Source organism: Alligator mississippiensis, chromosome 15 (assembly GCF_030867095.1).
Source record: "Alligator mississippiensis isolate rAllMis1 chromosome 15, rAllMis1, whole genome shotgun sequence".
Taxonomy (NCBI): Eukaryota; Metazoa; Chordata; order Crocodylia; family Alligatoridae; genus Alligator; species Alligator mississippiensis.
Genome location: NC_081838.1, coordinates 14,069,594 through 14,092,522, shown reverse-complemented (window position 1 = coordinate 14,092,522; position 22,929 = coordinate 14,069,594). Strand labels below are relative to the sequence as shown.

The window sequence follows — 22,929 nt, the reverse complement described above, 5'->3', positions numbered from 1 at the left end:
GCAGGGATAATCTACTTTGGAGTGGTGCTGCTTTGAGTAGGGGGTAGGACTAGATCTGACTTCCTGAGGTCCCTTCCCACCCTCCTTGGCTATGATTCTATGAGTTCTAATTACAATTGATTTTTCTTATGTGGACATGTTTTGGGGAAATCTGGTTGGAGGTTGGAATGACTGGGAGCAAATCCTGAGGCTCCTCTCTCTTTTTAATATTTGAGGAAGAAAGGGCTGGAGAGATTTCAGTGCTGCTATTATATTTCTGGAAAGTAGAAAGTGCAGTATTATTGCTCATGGAGCTGTGACTGAAAAGGTTGGGTGCTCTATATGAGGAAGAATAACAAACTGGGGTCGGAGGAAAGAAGAGGGCCCACAGACATGTTCCAGGGCTGATTTTCATCTCTGTGTAGGACTTCAGTGGGAATTGAGTCATGTCATGCTGGGTGTGGGGCTCTGCACAGGAGGGAATTTCACCAGCACATCTACAGATAAGGACCGGAGGGGAAAAAACCCAGGAGACAAATATTATGCTGCAGAGGAAGTTTAATGCACAGAAGAAATTGAGTGTACAGACACAGAAGGGATACAGAGGAGACAGCAAATATTCCCAAGGTTTGCCAAAAGGGCCACAAACGGGTTTCTACACGTGGCCCATTTCTACAAGGTGAGCTTCTTTCTTTGCTGCTGATGATTTTACTACCAAACTGTTTCCATCTACCTATTCAATTCTTTTCTCCCTGAATAATGTCACATGAGGCAAAGCGCCATGTAAGGAGGAGAATCAGCCACTTCTCCATGATACAGTTTGTATAACCAAGTTTCTAGTTAGCAGCAAACAATAAAAGACCATCTCTGTCCTGTTGACTCCAAAGCCCTTTGACACCACTGTGGCTGTGTCCAGGGGTCTACAGTGGATTGCAAGTGGGCTCTAGGGAAGCAGAATCTTCCTTTTAAGTGACAGTACAGCATGTATGGACCTTAATTCTAAACAGTGCAGAGAATTAAAGGTTCCTAGAATGACAAATCAAAGTGTAGGAAACAGGTGTATGGGGGAGGGCGTCTTGTAGCAGTGCTGAGGCCTCACAAGGGAGGTGCTGAGCGCTTAGCACCGTTTAAAGCCATGTCCTTTGGGTGAGCAGTGAATCCGTATCTTGCTTTTAATGTCTTCGTTCATCGCAGTGCTGTGGATGTTTGAGCTGGATTTAGCATGGCCACCACCTTCCAGAGCTGTTCCTAACGGCGACACCAGGGGCCTGGATAACAGCATGGGCCCTGCCAAACTAGGCATCCATATCGGTCATAGCAGCAACACCAATATCGCCTTTGAGGGTACTGGGGCCAACGAAAATCAGACTGGCCTGGGTAAAACAGGTCTTCAACTGTGTCTAGGCTGTCAAACATCTTGCTGGGATGGTGGTGAACCTGAAACACAGCAGGGAGCAGAGGAAACACGACACATGTGCAGTTCTGATGGAAACAATGGTTAAACCTAGGTGCGACTCTCAGGGAAATCTGGTAGGGACCTGGAGATCGGGGGATGGAGCAGGGAAATGCTGACCTCAGCCCTCCTTTTTGGCCTGTGCTGCTGCTCTCCTTTCTCCACCTCATATCTTTGCTCCACTTGCCCTCAGCCTCTTTTCTAAATAACAGCTTCAAAAACTTCTCAGTTTCTTAGCCTGCAAAATGCTGCAGGGAATCACCCAATTTGGGGAGAGCGGTGGGATATTGGGTGTTGCTCCCTCTCTCCCAGGTTTTGCAAGGGCTGTACATGTTGCCTGGTTTGAATTGGAGGAGCTTGATTCTCTTCCTTTGAGCAAAAGGGAACGTGGACCCCTAACTCAGGATTTTGACTGGGCACACCTACACACAAGACATGGCACAGCATCACCTCAGCTTGTCCCTTCTCCACTCTAGACATTAGTGTCCCAGATGCCCTTGAAATGCCATCCACACCTATGGGCTCCCTAATGACTGCCACCCACCAACTGCAACAAAAGAAAAAAGTAGGGGAAGACCCTGAGCAATGCAGAACGGGCAGTGCAGCTAAACTCAAGCATTATTCATAGCTGAAATGACAGCCGTAGAAAGGCCAACTTACAAACAATGAGGTATCAGGGATGTGATGACCAAAGCCCTCTGCTTCTGGTCACAACTTGGGTCCCAGCTCTTCTTCTCTGTCCCTTGCTCCATGGAGTCCCTGTACACTGCTCTGCTGCCCACCCCCTCTCCAGCCCCCTTCTCCTCGAAGCACTTACTGAAACTGGGGAAGCCAGCCCTTGTTTTGGGGAAGAGTGCCACTTCCCATCAATTCTGGAAAAAGTTTCTTGCAGGCTGGGGGTAAGGACATGTGGGTAAAACTCTTAGCCCTTGACCCCTTGTGAGCCAGCATGTTTCCTAATGAATACATGAAAAAAGAGGCTTTTATGGCATGAAAACAGCAAAACTAGCAGCTGGTTTCAAAGGGATTTAACTAGCTCTAAGCAGCTGCGAAACTGCAGCTGGTATTTCTAATCTCACACACAAAACCCCAATGGATCAGAACAACCATTCTGGTAATCTTTGTCCTGTCCCCAGTAATGCCAAGTAGCACTTGTTCTGAAAGCGGGAAGAAAACTTGGAAAGGATCCACCATGAGATTTTTCTGTACACAACTAATTTAAAGGCTGGGCGTGAAGTTTGTCAGTCTCAATCATTCAATCCCCCAATCCATAGTGACAAATAAGAACGACCATCCCAGATTCCCATGTGTCTGTCAGATTCCTGCCTTTTCTTTGAAAGCTTCTGCAGTTCTGTAGTACCCCTTAGTGTCCTACAATATCCCAAAGTAGATATGCAAGATTCAGTCCTAATGTTAAATTATTGTTGAACTCAGAATCCCCATGGCTAAAAAGAGATTGAGTTGGATCAGACTTACCTGATTTTCTACAGGGAGTAAAACAAGAGAAGCGAGTAGAGAGCACTGGTTTGCAAGGCCTTATATACAGCTTCTGAAACTACCTGGTGCACCAGAAACACCCGTTTGTGTTTATCAGATGCAAAACGTTCTGTTGTGGATGCCACACCTTTAGTGGAAATAATTGTTTTCCTTGTTTTTTTCTAATTAGTATCTGTTGTCTGCTTCCTGGTGTTCCACATGCACCGTCCAAGTTTTTTCCATGCAAAACATTTCTTGCCCAACTACATTCATGGTCTTATTGAGATGACTTAAGACAAGTGATACTGGGAGCGGAGGGTCAAACCTGCTGACACTCAGAGTTTCCTTGTGGGGGGAAAATTTTCAGCACTTCGAACTTAGCACTGAGCTTGATTGAGAACAGAAGCAAATATGTTCACCATTTACCACAAAGGTAGCACTAACCGGCTTTTTTCTAAACATTTTGACATTGAAATCTTAAAAAAACACTTCCATAAATTATTTTTGCGTATAATAGTCCCACAAAGACCCAAAGAACTGCAAGGAAGGGGAAGGAGTGCCCCAGAGCTCCCGACACACACTCAGAAAGTGTTCAGAGTCACTCAGATGGTGGGTTGTATCTTAGACAAGGGTTTTCACATTCCCCGTCCCCTGTTTTGGCAAGCCTACCTCATTCAAATTTCGCTCAAGACAACTGAACTCTATCTCCAAATGCCGGCATAGATTAAGTGTTCATGTTCCTGGAGGAACTAATGGCATGTTTTAAGGTGAATAGGACTTTCCCATTGAGGATTTCATTTTTAGAAACTGTCAACTGCAGAGGAGAGGTGGACAGTTTTCATTTGAGCAACATGTGACATCCTATAACAAAGCTCTCTATTTTGTACTCTCTACTGAACTTGACATCCCCACTAGCAGCTGAGGAACTCCTGCACTTGCTCTTTCCTCTGCAGTAGTCTCCTCTTTCTGCACAAAGAAGGAAAAGTGTAAGGAGCTGGCAGCATGATGTATGTGATCATGGGTTACCTCAGAAGATGATTCGGAAGAATCTTGACCCAGAAAAACAAGAGATATGAAAGACAAACATAGACATGGCTCTGAAATAATTATACTATTATTCATGACACATGTAGAAGTCCAAAATGCCAAATCTAATTTATTCGGGGATAGCACTGTTCTTATTTCACAATACAATCTCACAGGGCTTACAGTGGCTGGTGGCACACATAGCAGTCAGGACTATCAACTTATATTAAGTCATTCACTGGCAATAATGTGTCCTTCCCTTCAATGTGCCACCACTTAGTTTCATAGTAAATAAGGATAATAACAGCCACAGTGCATATTCTAATGTTCTCACAATTTAGGAAATCAAAACTCTTCATTAACACTCATTAAAGCTGTTGCAGGGGAAAATTGTTACCTTACCACAAAATTCATATTTGCCTACTGGAAGACACCCCTGTATGTAGCAATAGAGTCTCTAAAAGGGCAGAAATGAAAATGCAGAAATGAAATGCAGAATGAAACTGTAAGAGCACATACCAACTGCTGCAACTTCCTTAGCCTGATGATGGGTTTTTGAACCTGAAAGCTTGCCTAATAATTATTTTCAAACTATTTGGGTTGGTCTAATAAAAGATATCAGATTCACCCAAGGAACCTTGTCTGCCTATGTCCTTAGACCAACACGGCTACAGCCTACACCCCTGGCCACACTCATTCATTTATAAGCTTTAATTAGGTCCTGTGTTGTTATAGCATTAAATTTTTGAGGTTTTTAATTTGAATGTAATTGCTATTTAAAAACCAGTGCAGGTTTCTTCCTCTTTTTGTGAAAAAAAATTCTTTTAAATTCCATTCAGCAGATCTGCTGGTGGTATCACTTAACACAGCAATCAAATTCTAGGACAAGAGAAAAAGGTGAAAGACTTTTCTCCTTTCTGAAATAAAAAGAAAACCTTGTTGTGGTGTTGTTTTGTCAGAGGGTGGGAAGCTCTTTGTAACACATGGCTCCCACCATGCACCAGGTCTGGGCAGGGTTCAGATTAGCTCCATCATCTCAACACACTTCACCTCATTCTTTCACTACTTACGGCTTCAGGGCTGTAACTCAAAGCTGTCATAAGACTCCGTGCTTTCCTTTCTCCCACAATCATCCCCAGCCATCGCCAGCAGGCAGATCACCAATAGGCTTCTGCCATGAATCCTGATTCTGCCATACCGGTGAAACCACTGGAGGCCAATAAAGAAAAGAATTTGCACTTGACATGAGGAGAATTCAGCTGGGGGAGGGGGGGGGGAGTAGGCAATGGTAAAGTCACTGAAGTCCATCCAGATTTTTCTTTTCTTTTTTTTTTTTTTTAAGTGGGATTCTGTACGCCTTGAGGCATTTGAAGTCCTTCTACCGGTGAATGGGCGTTAGCTAGCGCTGCTAGCCATTGAATCAGAAAATTTTGGGTTTGTATCCGAGCATAATAAATAATGGCTCCTTCCCCACTTTAAATTTCAGAACCCCCCACATGTAAGAGAATGGAGAAACTGGTGTTTCTCGTCCGATTGTTGTCACTGGAGAGTTTGAGAGTCCAAATGAAAACTATAAATGGGGCCTGTAAGACTAGATTTGATGTTATATGTGCTCCCCATAAGGAAACTGTTTCCATTATTCTACCAGATTAGAAACAACGACGTCACTGAAAGCACCTGAGGAAACAATCATGCATCCGAATATTGGAGATACATAGATCAGACACCTTGCAGAGCTGCTGCGTCCTCAGGACTGTCACATTAGGTGTGGACAGACCTGGGTGCTGAGCACTGCTGAAAGCCATGCCGGTAAACTCAGCCGTGAATTTGTATCTGACTTTTCATTTCCAACTCCGTCACTCCAGGGCTTTCAAGCAGCTCGGCAGTCTCCATTCTCCCCTGTAACCCTACAGGAGGAAACCTTCATCATCAGTGTTCAGGGGAAATGGCATGGGGCACTACTGCCTCCAGTAACAGATAGACACAAGGATGCAGACAGGGCCTGGGCTCCCCCGTGTTCAGAGAGCTGAGTTTACAATCCAGGATTGCAGATGAGTTCTGTTTAGGATTGATTTGTCTTAATTTGGACATGCTTTTGCCCAACCCAGGCTGGAGGTAGGAATGACTGGGAGGGAGGCATGAAAGCGCTCTCTGCTTTTAATAGTACATCAGGAAAGGGATGGAGAGATTGGATGGCTGATATTCTGTTCCTGCAATGTGGAAAGTGCATATTATCACTCCTGGAGCCACAGCTGAAAAGGACCAGGGGCTCTATATGAGACAGAAGTGCAAACATCCTACCTGGATTAGGAGGAAAGACCAGGGTGCACAGACATGCTCCAGGGCCGATTTTCATCTCTATGTAGCACTTCATTAGGAATTGAGTCATGCTGGGTGCGGGGCTCTGCACAGAAGGGAATTTTACCAGCACATCTACAAATAAGGAACGGAGGGGAAAAAAACCCAGGAGACAAATATTATGCTGCAGAGGAAGTTTAATGTACAGAAGAAATTGAGAATACAGACACAGAAGGGTTACAAAGGAGACAGGAAATTTTTTGAAGGTTTTCCAAAGGGCCGCAGCCGGGATTATACGCCTGTGGTCACCAAACATCTTCTACACGTCTGTGGCTGTGTCAAGTGGTCTGCAGTGGGTTACAAGTGGACTCTAGGGGAGCAGAGGCTTCCTTTTAAATGACAGCACAGCATGAAGAGGCCTTAATGCTTAACAGTGTGGGGAATACAAAGTTCCTGGAGTAACAAAGCAAAGGGTAGGAGACAGGAGAATGGGGGAGGGAGTCTTGTAGCAATGCCGAGCCTTCATACTGGAGGTGCTGAGTGCTTAGCACTGCTCCGAGCCATGTCCTCTGGGTCAGCTGAGAATCTGTATCTTGCTTTTTATGTCCGTGTTGCTCCAAGTGCCGTCAATATTTGAACTGGATTTAGCATGGCCAGCACCTTCCGTATCTGCCCCTACTGCGCCACCCAGGGCACCAGCACCATCCCTGCCAAATTAGCTGTCCAGTGCATGGATCATAGCAACAACACCAACATCGCCTTCTACAGGGGGGTCTCCAGCAACAAGATGAGTCCTGGTAGTGCAGGTCTTCCATCATGGCTAGGCTGTCAGACATCTTGCTGTGCTGGAGGCGAACCTGGAACAACAGGGAGCAGAGGGAACATGACACATCTGCAGGGGAAACGTGACACATCTGCAGTTCTGATAATTGAAGGGTCCAAAATTAAGTGAGCCTGGGGGATAGAGCAGGGAAATGCTGACCTCAGCCCTCCTTTCTGCCACTGTTGCTCCTCTCCCTTGCTCCACTTGCCCATAGCCTCTCCCCTAAACAACACTTTGGAAGACTTCTCACTTCCTTTGGCTGCAATATGCTGATTGGAAAGTAGGCTCCCTGCTCCTGTCAGGCAGCTGAGCAGGGGTGGGGGAGGGAGCCTTTCGTCCAGGCCTAGACAGCCCCTAGGCAACGTTGCAGGCACAATCCTGGTACGTGGCAGATCTGTCTTCACTTCAGGACCCAGAAACCAAGTTTTCCACTTTCTGTCTCCTACCGCTAGGATCTGCTGGCCAAAGATGGATTGCACCTCTGATGCTTGTTGCACTGCAGGAGGGATTCAGCCGTAGGCAGTTTTGGATTGTGGACTCCAGTTGTGGATTCTCCAATCCCGGGCAAAGTCAGAGCTGCTGGGAATAATCCCATTTGGGGAAAGAGGTGGGATTTTGGATGCTGCTCCCTACCTTCTGGGCTTTGCAGTGGCTGAACTTGTGGCCTGGCTTGGATTGGAGGAGCTTGAGTCTCTGCTTTTAAGCTAAGGGGGCCATGGACACCTAACTCAGGATTTTGATTGTCACTCCTGACTGCGCACACCTCAGCTGGGGCCCCTTTCACTCTGGCCATTACTGTCCCAAATGCCCTTGAAATGCCAACCTCACAGACTTTGACTCCCGAATTCCTGCCACCCACCAACTGCAACAAAAGCAGCATAAGCAAGAGAAAGACCCTGAGCAATGCTCAAAACCAATGAACAGAAGTAGAATATCAGTTTTTATATTACAGCTGAAAGAGAGATACCTGGAAGAGATGAAGCTGAATTGGACTTACCTGGCTCACCGAAGAGAGAAGTCAAGAAGTGATTAAAACCTATGCATTTGTGCAACCTTTTATACAGTTCTCAGACCGCCGGGAGCATTTCCGGCATCTTCTGTCCTTCAGGTCCTTGTTAGTGACAAAACATGTGTGTGTCGTGTGTGCCAACCCGAAAAATACTGTAATTGTTTTGTTCCGTGTTTGTAATTATTGTGTTTTTTAATATAGCTTAGGGCTGGCAAACTACACCCGCATAGGTCTCTTTTAAATTAAAAGTTTATGGGTCAACCTTCTTCCTGGTCTTGCTCTATGGACTTCATTGGAGTTGGAGGATTTGGGGGATGTCTGCAGGGTACGCACAGCAGTCGTTGGTGGGACCATTTGCTCTCATGTGCATGAATCCAGTTTCATTCATGCTTTTATGTGGTGGGGAGAGGGGCGTTTTTGTAAATCGAACAGGCAGATGAGACATTGTTTTGTATGCTCAGGTGCGCACCTGAAATTTTCTGATTCAGTGCCCACCAAAACCCATGGATGTCAGCCCATTGACCTGTGGAAAGACTAACATGCTTCACACGTCTTGTGAAACCCACCCACCATTTTCAAAAATTCTGGAGTGCCTTAAACTTTCACTTTGTGTTATTTAATTTTTAGTTAAGTGTTTTTTGTTTTTTTTGGGGGGGGGTTGGGTTTGTTTTTGTCTATGGGCTGAATTCCTCCCTTATGTCAATTAGAGATTTATTTCTACATTAATCTCCAGTGGTTTCAGCAATGCAGCAACAGCAGGGTTCACGGCAGAAGCCTATTGCTGCGCTGCTTGCTCATGATGGCAGGGCATGGTTGTAGGAGAACAGAAAGCATGGGGTCTTAGAAAGGTCTGAATCACAGCTTTCAAGCTGTATGAGATGAACGTCTTTGACTTTTTCCATGCCGAGCCAAGACAGTTGTTGGCAAACTCATATGTTCCAAATACAAAACCTGGGAAGATACAAGTGAGAAAGAAAAAAAAACCATTCCTGCTCATCTGGGAGCTGCAGAGGCACGGTCAGGGGAGAGAACAGAGTGGCTACGTTCTGCTTCAATATTCTTCTCCTTAACATGCCCTCTGTCACTGCAAGACACCTGCGCCCTTCTGCATGGACCCAGGATCTGTCCCGCGTGGCATTTCTTGTGCTCTTACTGCAGTGAAATGTGCTGACATGAGTGAGCTAATGTGAACCCTGCCCAGACTTGGCGTGTGGTGGGAGCCACGTTTTGCAAAGAGCTTCCCACCCTTTTACAGAACAGGTCTCCAACAAAGTCTCTCTCTCTCTCTTTCAAGAGTCTTAGAAGTTGATGGCTGTGTTGAGTGTTACCACCAGCAGATCTAGCCTGTGAAGATTAAAATAAAGTTGTTTACACAAAAGAGAGAAATTGGCCACTGCTTTTAAAATGCAATTTAGAAAGCCCCAAATTCCAAGGCTATAATAACACATGACGTAATTAAGATTTAAAAATCCAATCAAGTCAATTTGATTTGCATAATTAAAATATCTCTATTGCTACATACAGTGGTGTATCCAGTAGGAAAGTATGAATTTTGTAGAAATGGATAATTTTGTCCTGCAAGAGCTTTAATGACAGTGAATGAAGTGCTTCAATTCTCTAAATTCTGAGAATATTAGAATATCCACCGTGTCAGTTATTAGCCCTACGTTTAGTGAAATGAAGCTGTGACACGGTGAGGTGAAGTCATGCTATTGCCAGTAAATTAGTTAATAAATTTGATAATTCTGAATGCTACTAGTGAACCTGCAACTGCATGAGGCTTGTGAGATTGTGCCTCAAGATAACTTTACGCTATGTGCTATTAAAGAAGGTTTGGCATTCTGGACTTCTAAATATGTCATGAACAAGAGTATAATTATTTCAGAGCCACGTCCATGTTTGGCTTTCATGTCTCTTGTTTTTTTGGGTCAAGCTTCTCCTGGACCATCTTCTGAAGTAAAGGATGAGGAAGTACATCATGTGGCCATCTTCTTTCGCTTCACCTATTTTGTGCAGGAAGAGCAGAATTCTGATGAGGAAAAAGCAAGTGTGGAAATTTCTTATCTGCTAGTGGAGATGTCACATGGACACGTTCAGTAAATAATACAAAGTGGAAAGCTTTTTTATAAGATGCTACAGGTTGCTCAAATGAAAAAAAAAAAACCTCTACTTCTCCTCTGCGGTTGACAGTTCCTAAAAAATTAAGTCTTAATGGGAAGTCCTACTCACCTGAAAACATCCAATTAGTTCCTCTAGGAACATGAACACTTGATCTCTGCAGGTTTTTTGAGGATGGACTTGAAGTGTATGGAGAGGAATTTGAGTGCAGTGGCCTTGTCAGAAGAGGAGACGGGGACAATGAAAACCCTTCTCTAAGGTACAACCCAGCATCTGAGTGACCCTGAACACTTTCTGAGTGTGTGTCGGGAGCTCTGGGACACTCCTCCCCCTTCCTTGCAGTTCATTGAGTTTTTGTGGAAATGTTCTCCAAGATTTCAATGTCAACATGTGTAGAAAACAGCCTGTTAGCGCTAACTTTGTGGTAAATAGTGAAAATATTGGCTTCTGTTCTGAATCACTCTCAATGCCAAGTTCAAATTGCTGAAGAAATTCCCCAAAAAGGAAACCTTGAGTTTCAGCCAGTTTTCCCTACCCTCCTGGTATACATCTATTAAGTCATGCCCAAAAGACCAGGAATGTAGTTGACCCAGAAATGTTTAGGATGGTTAAACATACAATATGCATGTGGAGGCAGAGGACAAAATTAATAATCACAAGCAACGAGGAAAACAATTATTTCAAGTGAAGGCGTGGCATCCACAACAGTATGTTTTGCATCTGATAAGGGAAAAATGGGTGTCTTGCATGCACCATGACATGCAAACCAGTGCTCTTTACTCACTTCGGTTGCTTTACTCTCCGTGGTAAATCAGGTAAGTCCTATGCAACTCAATCTCTTTTAACTGGGGCGATATTATGTTCAATAATCTTTTACTATTAGGGCTGTTTCTTCTACATATACTCTAGGATGTTTACGGTATTAAGAAGCACTGAAGAACTGCCCAAGCTTTCCAAGGAAAGGCAGCAAGTTGACAGACACATGGGAATTTGGGGTGCTCACTCTGATATTTATAATAAGAATTGGGTGCTTGAATGATTGAGACTGACAAACTTCACACCCAGCTTTTAACTTCGTTGTGCACAGAAGAATTTCCACAGTGCACCCTTTCCAAGTGTCCTTCCTCCTTTCAGAAGCAAGTGGTACTTGGTGATACTGGGGCGTAAAGATTAACAGAATTGCTGTTCTGATCCATTGGGTTTTTGTGTGTGCGATTAGAAATTAGCAGATAAGGCGGCTGGCGTGGGACTGGTCAGCAAAGCAGCTTAAGGGGACTGGAGCAAGGGACAGAGAAGAAGAACTGGGACCCAACATGTGACCAGAAGCAGAGGGAGTAGGTCATCACATCCCTGATATTGGCCTTTCTATGACTGTCTTTAAAGCCATCACTAAGGTCTGGCTCTTACTGCACGGCACCTTCTGCCTTGCTCAGGGTCTTTCTTTCTTTTTGCTGCTTTTGTTGCAGTAGGCGGGTGGCCGGCATTAGGGAGCCCACAGCTGAGGTTGGCAATTCAAGGGCATTTGGGACACTAAAGGCAAGAATGAAAGAGGGACCAGCTGAGGCGATGCTGTGCCATGTCCTGTGCAAAGTGTAGGTGTGCACAGTCAGGAGTGACAAGCCAAATCCTGGGCTAGGTGTCCTGGCCCCACTTAGATCAAATGAAGGGACTCAAGCTGCTCCAATCCAAACCAGGCAGCATGATCCTTCAGTCTTTCCAAAGCCCACAGCATATGGAGCAATATCCAACATCCCGCCTCTCTCCCCAACTGGGGGAATTCCCTGTGGCCCAGTCTTTGCCCAGGATTGTGGGACCCATAACTGGAAACTGCCTACAGTATAGTCCTTCCTGCACTGCAAAAAATTTCAGAGGTGGAATCCACCTTTGCCCCCAGATCCCGGTGGCAGGAGACAGAAAGAGGAAGACTTGGGTTCTGGGTCCTGAAGTAAATGCACGTTCCCCACATCCCAGGACTGTGTCTGCGCCATCGGGTCAGAGGCTGCCTAGGCCTGGACTAAAGGCTCCCTCCCCTGTCCCTGCTGCAGCTGTCCAAAAGGGAAAGACATTGAGAAGGCTTCGAAGCTTTTGTTTAGGGGGAGGCTGAGGGCAAGGGCAGCAAAGGACAAGGGGGAGGAAAGGACAGCACTGACAATAACAGAGAGGTCCTCTGCATCTCCCGGTCCCTGGGTCCCTACCAGATGTCTGAGAGAGTCGCACACAAGTTTTGACCCTTGATCCCACAAGAACTGCAGACGTGTCATGTTTCCTCTGCTCCCTGCTGTGTTTCAGGTTCACCTCCAGCACAGCAAGATGTTTGACAGCCTGGACGCAATCGAAGACCTGTCTTACCAGGGCCAGTCTGACTGTTTTCCCTACCAGCGTAGAAGACCATGATATATGTGTTGTTGCTGTGACCAATGCGGAAGGCTGGTCTGGCAAGGTTGCTGCTGGTCCATCCCCCCTGGTGGTGGCATCAGGGTAGCTCTGGAGGCTGCTGGCCATGCTACAACCAGCTTCAATATCCACGGCACTTGGAACAACACAGGTATCAAAAGCCAGATATAGATTCACAGCTGACAGGAACGACATGGCTTGGAGCAGTGCTAAGCTCTCAGCACCTTCACAGTGAGGGCTTCACATTGCTAGAAAACTCCCTCTCCTATACACGTGTTTCCTATGCCTAGCTTTGTCACTCCAGGAACCTTGAATTCTCCACATTAAGCATTAAGCATGTTAAGCATTAAGGCCTCTTCATGCTGTGCAGTTATATAAATAGAAGCGTCCGCTTCCCTAGAATCCACTTCTCACCCATTGCAGACCACGTGACACAGCCACAGTGGTGTGAAAGGGAATTGGTATCAACACAAAGAGAAGCTGTTTTATTCTTTGCTTCTAACTAAAATCTTGGCCACAGAAACTTTATCATGTAGAAGCTGCTTATTCTCCTCCTTACCTGGTGCTTTTCCTCATGTGACATTATTCAGGGAGAAAAGTTGTAAATAAATCAATGGAAACAGCTTAGAAGTAAAAGTCAGCAGCTGCAAAGAAATTAGCACACCTTGTACAAAATGGGCCAGGCATAGAATCACGGTTGTGGCCCTTTGGAAATCTTTGGCAGTATTTGCTCTCTCCCCAGGATCCCTTCTGTATCTGTATAACTCAAGTTCTTCACTGTATTAAAATTACTGTGCAGCATAATATTTCCCTCCTGGGTTTTTTCCCTCCATTCCTTATTTGCAAACGTGCTGGTGAAATTCTCTCCTGCACAGAGGCCCACACCCAGCATGGCTCCATTTCCTCTGTAGTCCTACAGAGAGATGAAATTCAGCCCTGGAACATGTCTGTGTGTCCTGGTCTTTCCTCCTAGCACACATGAGGGCTTTGCTATTGTTTCTCGTTTTCAGCACCTGGACCTTTCCAGCTGGGCTCCGAGTGGCACCGTTAATACTGCGCTCTCTACATTCCAGAGAAATAATGGAAATCCTCAAATCTTTCCAGCTATTGCCACCCTAGGTTGATTGAAAGCCTTTTCCTAGTAAGACAAATGCATCTTAAGCAGAAGGATGAGCCCCGGCCGTTCTGGATCCCTGAGTCTTCATGTCATTGGAGGCAGCAGTGCCCGATGCCATTGCCCCATATCTCAGATTTGGAAGATTTCCTGTGCTGCCTCTGCACTTATTCTAGTACACATTAGCACAGAATGGTCAAAGCCGCACTGATGCATTAATGCGCCACTTAAAAGATGTGTGCTGGCAATACTGTTCAGTACTGCTATTACTGCCCATTAAATTAGTACCTGACAGGTACTAAATTTAATGCGCACAAAACAAAGCACATTAATGCACATGTAAATATCCCTTTTACATAATGCATAGCGAGGCAATCACTGAAACCTTGGGCTCTTTATCCCAGCAGGGTGGTTCAGTGTGAATGGGTTTAGGATCTTTATGCAGACAATGCGGAGACACTGGTGCCTGTGAAGAGGGGTTCAGTGTATGTGTGCAGAGAATGGGGAGATGGTAGGCACCGCCCTGGGAACCAATTAGACAGCCCATGAGTACTTAGAAATCACCCAGAGAAATGCTAAAGCGGTGTCATTTCTTCACTCCCACCCATCTCAAGTGCTTTCACACGTGACTTGCAGTTCACTAAGGCACCTCCGTACTGCCTCACTTTACTTCTGAGGATATGTCCCATGCAGGGAGGGTGCTAGTGCCCACCTTATGAACAGCGGTAGGCATTCCCCCAGGCAATGGGTGACCTTGGTCCCACTCTTCAGGCACAGAAGCTGGAGCGGGGGGTCCCTAGGTTCTGGTTCCTGATCCCAGAAAAACAGGAAACTCCATGTGGAACAGAAGAACAATTCAAGTCCTCTTGTAGGACTCCTCTGTCCAGGGCTTTCAGGACTAAATGCTTGTTCTTGGATTCATACTGTTGGTATTCCCCATAAAATATGTCTTGGTGAAAGCTTCAAAGCCATACTTCTAGTTCAGCTCCTGTATACATCATCTCCAGGGCACATCCTAAATTTCCACAAGTGAAAGAAAATTCATCATCAAAACACTTTGTTAGGGAAGCGTTAATTTGATCTCCTTCCTTTAGATTGCCCTACTGTTTTTTCTAGGATGTCCAGAGGATAACTTGACTTTTTGAGTGTGTGGACACTTTTTGTCTCTCAAAAAAACTCTTTCTGACCCTGAAACCTTCAAGCCACTACCACTGGTCCGTAACGCTTCATTTCCAGATGTTTTGCCTGCTTCAGCAGAAATATAGTAATTACAGGTTAGCCCTGGGAAAAATCTGTTAGCCAATCTTTTTTTTATATGTAATGTAGAGGAACTGTTAGCACATGGATCCGTCTTGCTAGCTTATGTCATAAACTGAATCTGCAAACCAATCTTGCTGCACATGCCTTTGGGTCTTTGGAATAAGTACACCCTAAACTGAAATCCTGTTGCATCTTCACCATAAAGTCACTCACGGCCGGCCTATAGCTAGAATAACTGTCGTGTTCTCCTCCACTTTCCTATTACAGGCCTACCCATACCAGACATATTTTGGAAATGAGACACAGTACTCATTAACTCCAGTCACATGATAGTGGGAGTCAAGGTGTTGTAATGTCTTGTAAAATATATGGTCTGTAATCCTGAAAGTGTTCATGCCTTGTGCTTGAGGCAATGTTGTAAGAAGCCCTGTGGATTATAATTATAGGATAATCTGAATCTAAAAATAATTTCCCCTCGCTGCCACAGATGTAGGCCTAGCCTTATTACTGGGTGGTGCCCTGAAGCAGGAGGATTACATCCCTTATGAACTTTCACAGAAAACCCAACTTAGACAACCGAGCTGCACATCCGCCATTCTCTCTTCACCACCAAGGGCATTCCTCTTCCTCTACACACCACTCCCCTTGACATTCAGGATAGAGGGGTCAAAGATACATTTGAAGCAGCAGCATAAAAGACAAACTGCGCACCTCTACATGTACATTAATGTGCCATAGCTACAACACATTTAGTTTAGTACCTCCAGTAACAGGTACTAACTCAAAGCGTAGTAACAGGCTCTACTCCACAGTAGTAGTGGCACATGCCTTCTTAGTCACCCGAATGTGCACTATGGTGGTTCTGCTGTGCAATAGCCCATTAGCACGGCTTTTGCTGGGATGTGCTAATGTGCAGGCAAATTAATCTACTATCCATTTAGTGTCTCATGTGGACACAACTAATGATGAATAAACTTCTTAATGATCTGGTAACAGAGACACCTCCCTAGTCAATGAACTCACTTTCCCAATTTGACAGGCAAATATGATATGAAAATAGGTCTAATTATACAGGCTGACAGGTCTGAAATAATGAGCACTCGAAGCTCCCGATTTATAAGCTTGGCAGCTGCTAAATACTCCTTGTCTTCATGACATACTGACTGCGCAGTAGTGCATTACTACTGCACAGTGGCGTTGTGTTGCAGGAACCATGACGCGATGCCACAGTGCACTAGTAATGAACAACTGCACAGTTAAAGTCACATGAAAGCTATCTGCCAATACTACTGCTAAGTAGGGCTGTGTGAAACGGGGCCTATACGATTCAGATTCAAATTGGACCCAAATCAGGGACACTCAAAATCAGAGATTCCTGTTGGGCAGATGGCATGCAAGTTGGTGTTGTAGAAACAAGGGACAGGACTGATAAAAAGAAACCAGACACAGAAGACAGTCATGCAGCAAAATTGTTCATAAGAATAAGAAGTGGAGAACACAGAGAGTCTAGGCATGCAGAGCAGAAAAATAAAGGGTAGACTTGGCTTATATATACTCATGTTTAGGAACTGTTTCCATTAGTCTACCAAAGTAGAAAATAGGTGTCACTGTACCAGGGAAACAGACCTTCCGAATATGAGTTCTGGGGAAATGGGATTGGGCACTATTGCCTCCATTTGCATGTACACACTGGGGTGTAGACAGGCCCTGGGCTTCCTCTTCTTCATAGAGACTTGTTTCAAATCCGGGATTGCAGATCAGTTCTGTTTAGGATTGATTTGTCTTAATATTGACAAGCTTTCATCCAAACCAGGTTAGGTGGGTACAGTGACTGGAAGGGAGACATGCTTTCTGTTTTTAATAGTATAGCAGGGAAGGGCTGGAGGGATTTGAGGGCTGGGATTATGTTTCTGAAATGTAGCACAGGTGAGGTATTATCAGTCATGCGGCCTGGTGGAAAAGGACCAGGTGCTCTATCTGAGCAAGAATAGCAAACACCCAATCTGGGGTAGGAGGACAGACCAGGGCACACAGACATGCTCCAGGCCTGATGTTATCTCTGTGTAGGACTCTTCAGTGGGAATTGAGTCATGCTGGGTGTGGGGGTCTGCACAGGAAGAATTTCACCAGTGGGTTTGCAAATAAGAAATGGAGGGGAAAAAACTCAGGAGGCAAATATTATGCTACAAAGGGATTTTAATGCACAGAAGAACTTGCGTGTAAAGGCACAGAAGGGATACAGAAGAGAGAGCCAATATTCCCAAGACTGTCCAAGGGGCCACAACCGGGATTCTAGGCCTGTTGACACCAAACCTCTTGTACGCCTTTGTGGCTGTGTCAAGTGGTCTGCAATGGATTACAAATGGACTATAAGGAGGATGAGGCTTCCTTTTAAATGGCAGCACAGAAAGAAGAGGTCGTACTGCTTAACAGTGCGGAGAATTTGAGGTTCCTAGAGTGGCAAAGTGAGGTGTAGGAAACACATGTGTGGGGGAGGGAGTCATCTAGCAATGTGAAGCCCATCACAACGGAGGTGCTGAGTGCTTAGCACTGCTCAAAGCCATGTCCTTCAGGTGAGCCGTGAATCTGTATCTTGCTTTTCATTTCTTCTTTCCCCCCAGGACAGTGGATGTTTGAGCTGGATTCAGCATTGCCACCACCTTCCAGAGCTGTTCCTAACGGCGACACCAGGGGCCTGGATAACAGCATGGGCCCTGCCAAACTAGGCATCCGTATCGGTCATAGCAGCAACACCAATATCGCCTTCCTGGGTAGGGGGGTCTACAGTCAAGCTGGCCCGGGTAATGCAGGTCTTCAATCATGTCCAGGCTGTCAAACATCTTGCTGTGCTGGAGGCGAACCTGAAACACAGCAGGGAGCAGGGGAAACATGACACATCTGCAGTTCTTAAAGACTCAAGGGTCAAAACCTGGCTGCAACTCGGAAGGAAATCTGGCAGGGACCCACAGACTGGGGGATGGAGCAGGGAAATGCAGACCTCAGTCCTCCTTTCTGCCTGTGTTGCTGCTCTCCTTTCCTCCACCTTTTCTCCATGCTCCACTTGCCCTCACCTTCTCCCCCAAACAACAACTTTGAAGTCTTCCTATGCCTGCAAAATGCTAGCTGGAAAGCAGGCTCCAGGGCTGCGTGGGGCAGCTGCAGCAGGAGTGAGGGAGGGAGCCTTTAGTCCAGGCCTAGGCAGCCCCTGGCCCGATGGTGCAGGCACAGTCCTGGGACGTGGGGAACGTGCATTCACTTCAGGACCCAGAACCCAAGTCTTCCTCTTTCCGTCTCCTACTGCTGAGATCTGGGGGGTGAAGGTGGATTACACCCCTTATGCTTGTTGCACTGCAGGAGAATTTGTGTTTAGGCAGTTTGCAGTTATGGCTCCGACAATCCTGGGCAAAGTCTGGGCTGCAGGGAATCACCCCAGTTGGGAAGAAAGGATGTTGGATATTATTCCATATCCTGTGGGATTTGCAAAGGCTGCACATGCTGCCTGGTTTGGATTGAAGGAGCATGAGTCTCTGCAACTGAGCTAAGGATGCCCTGGATATCAGACTCGGGATTTGGCTTGTCACTCCTGACTTTGCACTTCTACACTTTGCACAAAACATGGCACAGCATCACCTCAGCTGCGTCCCTCTTGCACTCAGGCCATTAGTGTCCCAGATGCCCTTGAAATACCGACTTCAGCTGTGGGCTCCCTAATACTTGCCACCCGCCAACTGCAATGAAAGCAACATTAATAAGGGAAACACCCTGAGCAATACAGGAGGTCTAAGTGCATTAAGAGTCAAACCTTATTGCTGGTTGCAATGACAGTCATAGAAAGGCCAACTGGGTACCAGTTTTTCTCTGTCCCTTGCTGCAGCCTCCTTAAGCCTCTCTGCAACCAGCCCCTCTCCAGCCCCCTTACCCTCAAAGCCCTTACTGACATGGGGGAACCCAGCCTTCATTTCAGGGAAAATTGCCACTTCACATCAAGTTTGGAAAATGTTTCATGCAGGCTGGGGTAGGGGCATGTGAGGAAAATGTTTAGACATTGACCCCTTGTGGGTCAGCAAGGAATACATAAGAAAATGGGTCTTCTGGGAGGAAAATGGCAGAGCTAGCAGTTGGTTTCAAAGCAATTTCAGTGACTCTGAGCATCTGAGAATTTGTACTTGATATTTCTAATCACACACACAAAACCCAGCAGGTCAAGTGATTCTCTTCATCATTTATCCCTTCTCCAATAATACCGAGTAGCTCTTGCTTCCGAAAGCAGGCAGATAATATGGAAAGGATGCCCTGTGGAATGTCTTCTGTACACAACTAAGTTAAAAGCTGGTTGTGATGTTTTTCAGTCAAAATGATTAAATCACAAAAACTTTTAGTGAGAAAAATAACAACAAGCATCCCAAATTCCCATGTTTCTTTCAAATTCCTGCCTTTTCTTTGAAAGCTTCTACAGTTCTTTAGTACCCGTTAGTACCCTAAAATATCCTAGAGTATATGTACAAGATTCAGTCCTAATGTTAAAAGATTGTTTAACCCAGTATCCCCATAGTTAAAAGAGATTGAGGTGAATTGGACTTACCTGATTTCCTACAGAGTAGAACGAAAAAGGCAAGTAGAGAGCACTGGTTTGCAAGTCCTTTTATATAGCTTCTTACACTGCTTGCTGCATCTGAAACACCCTTGTTTTTGCTCATCAGATGCAAAACGTTCTGTTGTGGATGTCACGCCTTTAATTGAAACAATTGTTTTCCTTGTTTTTTTCATGATCAGTATCTGTTGTCTGCTTCCTGGTATACCATGTGCACATTCCAAGTTTTCCATTCAAAAAATGTCTTGGCCAACTACATTCCTGGTCTTATGGAGATGACTTCAGAGAGGTGACACTGGGAGGGGAGGGTCAAAATTGCTGACAATCAGAGTTTGCGATGTTTTAAGGTGAGTGGACTTTCCCATTAAGATTTGATTTTTTAGGAACTGTCAACTGCAGAGTAGAAGTATATATATATATTTTTTCATTTGAGCAACCTGTAACCTCTTATAACAAAGCTTTCCACTTTGTACTATCTACTGAACTTATCCATGTGCCATCTCCACTAGCAGATAAGAAATGTCCACACTGGCTTTTTCCTCAGCAGATTTCTCCTCTTCCTGCACAAATAGGTGAAGTGAAAGGAGATGGCAACATGATGCCTGCGGTCACGGGGTACTTCAGAAGATGGTCCAGAAGAAGCTGGGCCCAGAAAACCAAGAAGCATGAAAGCCAAACATGGGCATTGCTCTGAAATAATTATAATCTTGTTCATGATACATTTAGAAGCCCAAAATACCAGATGTTAATGAAGCGGGCAGACCACCAAAGTGATCTTGAACACAATCTCACAGGCCTCACTCAGTCGGTTGCAAGTTGCACATGGAGCAGTCAGGACTATGGGGTGTCTAAAATCATTTACTGCCAATAAAGTGACCTCCACCTCAGTGTGCCACTACTTAGTTGAACAGAGAAGAGGGCACCGGTTATTCGCTTGTTCTCAGAACTTGGGAACTAAAAGCACTTCATTAACGCTCATTAAATCTCTTACAGGGTCAAATCACTACATCCCTACAATGTTCATACTTTCCTACAGGAAGAAACCCCTGTATGTAGCAATACAGATACTTTAAAAATGTAGATCAAGCGCACTCATTTCTAGGCCTTAATTAGGTCATGAATGATAGTCTTGAAATCGGGGACCTTCAATTTGCATTGAAAAAGGAGGGGCAGGATTCGCTCTCTTTTTTGTTAACAATTTTCTTTAAAAGTTCACAGGACAGCTCTGCTGGTGCTATCGCCTAACACAGCAATCAAGTACACTTTAAAAAGCAAGAGAGAGAGAGAGAGATTCTTCTTCTCTCTGAAATTAGACAACTTTGTTGGGGTGTTGTTCTGTAAAAGGTGGGAAGCTCTTTGCAAAACATGGCTCCCACCACACAGCAAGTCTGGTCAGTGTTCAGATTAGCTCAGTCATCTCAGCACACTTCACCTCATTAGGAATACAAGAAATGCCACACGGGACAGATCATTGGTCCATCCAGAAGGTCTCAGGAGTGTTACAGCAGCAGAGGCCATGTTAAAGGGAAGAATATTGAAGCAGAACAAAACCACCCTCTTCTCTCCCCTGCCCCTCTCCCTCTGCAGCGTCCACACAACCAGGATTGGTTTTCTCTCTCTCTTGCATATCTTCCTAGGCTTGGTCTTTTGAACATAGGAGCAACACCTGACTTGGCTCTGCAAGGATAAACATGAGGACATTCATCCCATACATCTTCAAGGCTGTAAACCAGAGTTCTCCTAAGACCCCGCACTTTCTTTTCTCCTACAGCCATCCCCAGCCATCGCCTAGAAAACAAGACTAGTCACAGACAGTGGATATTCTCGTATTCTCAGAATTTAGCATATCAAAGCACCTCATTAAGACTCATTAAAGCTGTTACAGGGCCAAATCATTACATTACTGCAAAGTTCATACTTTCCTACTGGAAGACACTCCTGTATGTAGCAATACAGACACTTTAAAAATGCAAATCAAACTCACTGCTTTTTAGACCTTAATTAGGTCATGAATTATAGCCTTGGAAATTAGGGCTTTTTAATTTGCACGTAAAAGAAGCGGTGGTTTCCCGCTCTTTTTTGTAAACAATTTTCTTTCAAAGTTCATGGGCCATATCTGTGGGTGGTATCACCATGCACAGAAATAAACTTGTAGGGCTCTTGAAACAGAGACAGAGAGAAAGACACTTCCCCCTAGCACTCTTAATTGGTTAGGGAAAAACCGAGCACTAAGCAAAACAGCATTAAGTAAAACCAGTTGTCCCATGGGAATGAATGTAAGTAGAGATCATTTGTTCCTGAAGCTCCCTGCTAGTACTATGAAATCACTGAAATCCCCCACTAGTATTATAAAATCAATTAATTCAAACATCTAATAGTATGTAAATACTTTATTTAAGATTTTGAGCTTTGAAATAATGTATAAAATTACAAAATAAAGTAATGAACTCTATGCACAGATGCACTTTCACTTTTTGCTCCCTTCAGCACTCCGGATCAGGGCTGTCAGGGTTCGTGCCAGTTCGGGGGATTTTAAAATGCGTTGGCTGAGGATTTTTTTGATGTGGGGCTGTAGGGGTTGAAGCCGGACTTGTGCACTTCCTGAAGAAGGAATACATTGATAGCTGCACTTTGGGTTTCTTTTCATCATCGTAAAGCATCCTGTAACAACTGACTTCATTGTTAACTCCTCTTGCAACTGCAGAACTGTGCGGCATGTCAGGGTAATTGTCATCAAAGTAGGAAAGAAAAGCTTCGAGATGTTTGAAAGCTTCAGCCATGCCTTTGCTGGTTAAGGTCCTTGTTGGTCAAATATCTTCCTCCTCATCACGGCATCTCTGCTGTCTGATTTGAATGAGGTCAAATTGCTCATTCAATTTGCTGTTCGATTGCTCAATTCCTTCCTGTTGGAATCGATCAACTCCTGAATGTCCTCAGGTTCAAGTTCATCAAATCCAAATTTCCTTCCAATCCCAATTAATCCAGCCACTGACCCTGTGAAGGAATCCAGCAGGTATTTGCACATGTATTACACATACAGCAACACTAATAGGAAAGAAGCAGAGATTTTATAGATTTCATAGACGTTAGGGCTGGAAGGGACCTCGGATTATCATCAAGTCCAGCCCCCTGCCCAAAGGGCAGGAAGTCAGCTGGGGTCATAGGATCCCAGCAAGATAAGCATCCAGTTTGCTCTTGAAGGTGTTCAATGAAGGCGCTTGAACGACCTCCAGTTGCAGGCTGTTCCAGACCTTGGGGGCTTGGACAGTAAAGAAATTCTTCCTTATGTCCAGCCTGAAACGGTCTTGTAGTAGTTTATAACCATTCGACCTAGTCGTCATCCCTAGGGGTGATCTGGTGAACAAACGTTCCCCCAGATACTGGTGGT

At 45.1% G+C, this 22,929-nt stretch overlaps 2 long non-coding RNA genes across 2 annotated transcripts; both read right to left on the bottom strand.

Moving 5' to 3' along the window:
• Positions 1-519: 519 nt before the first annotated feature.
• Positions 520-2,967, bottom strand: LOC132245676 (uncharacterized). The gene is made up of 2 exons (XR_009457379.1): positions 2,909-2,967; positions 520-1,416 (listed from the first exon to the last, which is right to left on the bottom strand). It is a non-coding gene; the product is annotated as an uncharacterized LOC132245676 (long non-coding RNA).
• A 14,161-nt stretch (positions 2,968-17,128) lies between these two features.
• Positions 17,129-19,739, bottom strand: LOC132245649 (uncharacterized). The gene is made up of 2 exons (XR_009457352.1): positions 19,533-19,739; positions 17,129-17,811 (listed from the first exon to the last, which is right to left on the bottom strand). It is a non-coding gene; the product is annotated as an uncharacterized LOC132245649 (long non-coding RNA).
• Between the last annotated feature and the right edge of the window lie 3,190 nt (positions 19,740-22,929).